The sequence below is a fragment of the Rhagoletis zephyria genome, unplaced genomic scaffold, assembly GCF_001687245.7.
Source record: "Rhagoletis zephyria isolate East Lansing unplaced genomic scaffold, Rhagoletis_zephyria_1.1 Rzeph_scaffold_00689, whole genome shotgun sequence".
Taxonomy (NCBI): domain Eukaryota; kingdom Metazoa; phylum Arthropoda; class Insecta; order Diptera; family Tephritidae; genus Rhagoletis; species Rhagoletis zephyria.
The window spans coordinates 132169-136573 of record NW_016157773.1 but is presented as its reverse complement, the minus strand read 5'-3'; positions in this window follow the sequence as shown (position 1 = coordinate 136573).

Sequence of the window (4405 nt, the reverse complement as noted above, 5' to 3'; positions counted from 1 at the left end):
GACTCAGTCTCGAGTTATGTAGACTCTAGACCTGTGAATGCCGTTCTAGGCATACCACCTCCGGACATAGACGAGACGGAGCTTCATCTGCCTCGGGAGACACGCACAACACTCGCGCAACTTCGCTCCGGCTACTGCAGCTGGTTGAACTCCTACTTGGTCCACTGTCTGTGTGTCCGTAGTCCCGAGCAGACCCTGAGGTGAATCCACCCCTCGCAGGCATTACACTTGACTGAGGTGGAGTTGTGGTGTAATCGTCTTCGGCATACACAGCAGGTGTATGTTTCTGGCCCAGGGTTTGACTCGATGCCAGCCCTGAGTAGGAGAATACGTAGTGAATGTAGCCCTATGGACGGACAACTTCTAAGATACTTCGCCGACCTACACGGTGTTAGATCGCCGAAACAACAGCCCTTAGTCGGGTGAAACCCGAGTCATTCCGGTACGTAGAACCGGCTGTCGTGGGAATGTGCCCTACCGGTCTTTGCTTCTCCTGTAAAAAAATAAAAATAAAATGTTGGTATATCGAATCGAACTTTTTGTCTCATTACTTCCATCTAAAATTGGGGAAAACAATACGCTAGATGAAAAAATAATGCTTTCGAACGCGTAAAATCGCTTGGAAAACGAAACGATTTTTTCTTGGAAAAAGACGCTATCAATTTGGAAGTAGAGTATAAAGTGTGGTCAGAATGATGGGCAAAGAAGATAAGCGAAAAGCCATTCCCAAAATCAGCAGCAGAAGTTTTTGGTAAATGCGGTGAATATGCTTTCGCGTTGATTCACAAATTTCACCGCATTCTGCTACACTTCCAGCTAGTAACACTACTTCAGAAAGAAGTGTTTCAACCCTTCGCCGGTTAAGAACATGGTTGCGTAGTACCGTGATTGAAGAAAGACTGATAGGACTACATTTTTACACGTACACTTAGATATTGAAATTTACACTGAAAGTATAATAGAAAGATTTGCAAAATAGAGTTCGCAATTTAAATTATTATAATCGAAATTCTGAATAAGTGGCTAAGTTACTTAATTACATCCTTCATTTGACAAACATTGTAAGCAAAAAATAAGTAGTTATATATACATACATATATATTGCTTTAATAAACCAAACGTATAACTTTTTATCTTTTTTTTTTACAAAATACATAGTATAATTGTTTTATTACAGGGGGCTTTGTAAATGGTGAAATGAACATTACTAAAAGTAAGATTATATCACAAAACACTTTACTTCACACTTCATAAAAAACTCGAACCTCTATTTGCATGAAAAATAAATGAGGGTTCAAGCAGGTTAAATGCTTGTGGGTCATATATCTTCGATTGGGCACTCCGCTGTGAATGAAGTTATATGCCAGTAATTTAACGTTATTTGACAAGTTTATTCCAATCGCCTCTCTCCAAATAAAATCCTGTATCCGCCACTGCATAAATGTTGCTGAAAAAGTGTTCATCAAATCTTAAAAATTGTTCTTAGTTTTCGTTAGAAAACTTTGTTAACATTTACATATAAGCACCATTTCATAACGGTCAAACCAGAAATCATAAACCTTTCAAATTTATAGCAGTTCATGTCTAAGGCCCAACCAACAATGGCATGCCATCAAAAACGTTTTAGCCTCACCCAATTTAATTCGGGCATGAGAGGGCTAAATTCTATTAGACCTTTAGTGGGTAATCCACCGACCTTTGTACAAAGCTGAATTTCGAAAGCAAAAGTAGTTAGGCCTTTCTACATACATATACGGTTACTCCCAAAATTTAGCGTACGGTTCTTTTTTTGTTAATATTCGCAATGTTTTACATGCTAAATTTTTTTTGTTAATTTTATTTTAAGATATAGCTTATGATTTAGCAAATCCCATTTAAATCCAAGAATGATACTGTGTACAAAAATTAAGAAAAATGTTCAGGCACGCAGTTTTATAGCCCATCAAATTCTAATAACTATAATAATAGGCAAATTTCAGTTGTCTAAAAATTCGCGTTGATTTTTGAGAATGTTTTTGCTGGCTGTCCTACGCATTTTTTTCATATAAAAAATACTCTGAAAACTTTCTATATGGAAAATATGCGTAGGACAGTCAGCAAAAAAATATTCAAAAATCAACGTAATTTTTTAGAGATATGAAATTTGCACATTATTATATTTAAATTTAATGGGCTATAAAACTTCTTTTTAGAAATACGTATTAAAAAGTTCGCGGTTTTGCTGAAACTTTGCAAATTTTTCTTAATGTTTGTACACAGCATCATTCATGGATTTAAATGGAGTTTGCTAAAATATAAGCCATATTTTAATACAAAATTAATAAAAAATTTTAGCAAAATTTAGCTGATATTAAAGTTTTGTGGATTCACCAGGACGAATAGGTAATTTTTTAAGCTGATAAAGTTAGAAGGACGAAATTCGAGGATGTTATCGAGTTTATATAAGTCCTTAGCATATGGCCTTTTCAAAACAAATATTGCGAAATTTCAAGGATAAAATTTTTAAAGGACATTTTCAATACACACACTTTATGCACTAAAAAACTGAATCTGATTAAGTTCTACAGGACTTCCTCTTTAATTTGATACCCATATTTCTTCTCTAGGCACATTTCTTTGAATTTTTTAAATCATTTTTGGATTACTGACGTCAGAGTGAAAAACTAAAAACACAATTTTACTATATTTGGTGTCGCGAATGTATTGATTTTTGTGTGTAAAATTTACTATCGCATGGTGTTATATGTATAATGAGCTAGACATTTATGAAAATATATAAATTATTAAAGGAAAAATTAAAAGAAATATAGCGAATACTGGTCATGAAAAGGAGTTTCTATTATTGCCATCAGTGCAAATTACAAATCCCGAAAATCACGAGAAATGGTCGGGATTCCGGGATTAACATTCCTAATACGGGCATATGTATGTAAAAAATATTTATGTTATACCTATGTATGTTTAAATCATTACGAATTCACGCATAAAGCAAAAAATCTAGCAATGAAGTATACAACCAAAATGTTTAGGCTAAAAATAGCTTTCCACGTGTGTCAATGAATTCAAACGCAAATATTTATAGCTCCATATCGTCACCTGAAATGCAAAACGACGTAACAAGCACTACCGTTGGAATGCAAAAAGTCATAACTAGATAATAAAAAAAAAACTCAAAATTCACTTTTTGATTTCTATGATGGATATCATAGAATTACAATATTATATTAGAATTAAAATATTAGTCATAACTTATTCCATTTCATTTACGATGTTTGTTATGTATTTTTGCATTTCAGGAGACGATATGTAAATACTTACAGCCCAATTCTGTGTTTTCTTGATAAATTATGTATTTGTAAAGAAATTTTCTGTCTTCGATTTTTTTTCAAGAAAATATGTATACAGTTACGAGCTCTTTTACGATGATTTCGCTGGCTGGGAGGGGAACAGATTTCAATGTCACATACGAAAAATATATAAGCAAAGAAATTGTTGACTGCCATAGCCGAGTGTATAGAGATGTCGGCTATAAATTCTGTGTGTCGTAGGTTAAAATGCCGGCCAAAGCAGTATTTAAATGATAGACACACATTTTTTTAACATATAAAATTAATAATTTTCATTAATTTTTTAATTTCTGTGCTAAAATTCCAGCTGTTGATAGATAGTGCACAGAATCGGCTGTTAAATTTGTATAATTTTGCGTGCACACATACACATGTATGCACTGAGCCAAAACACCATGGTTTTTTCAACCAAGTTATGGTTTGATTTTTTCGTGGTTAATAAGCCAAGTGTTTCCATCGTTCGAGAGTACGAATGCCGTCAGCGCTACACATAATTCTTATTTTTTCTGTGTTTGGATTTCTTAATTACGAAAAAGCCTTTGTGAAGTACAGAATCAAATCAAACGACAAAGAAACTTGATTTAAGTTGAACACTTGAAGGCAGATTTATTAAGCGGCTGTAGGTGGGTGTGTAATGATGCTTGCTGTTATTTGCTAACATTTCAGAAGATGCGGTTTCACATGCGATGAAAATAAAAACGTTTGTTTGTGTCTCCGTATTATGAAATAGCATCTGTGAAGTGCAGAACATAAGCGTGTTCAAACTAAAAATCGACAACCGAAAAATAATTGTTGAAAACATTAACCAAGGCATTGTTAATATCTGTATTCATATGAAAAAGTAGCTTATGTCGAAAGGTTGGCTTTAGTATAATGCGGCATTCCTTTTATTCTTTAAACGACAAGGAATTTTTTGATGTGACTTAATAAGAATATTAACTTGCTAGTATCGGAACTATTTCTTGCGCGTTTATTTGCTAAAAGTAGTTCAACGGCTGAGCGCCAGCGAGTCATTCGGAATCGTATCCTGCAAATGCCGATTTATATTAAAGTCAGCC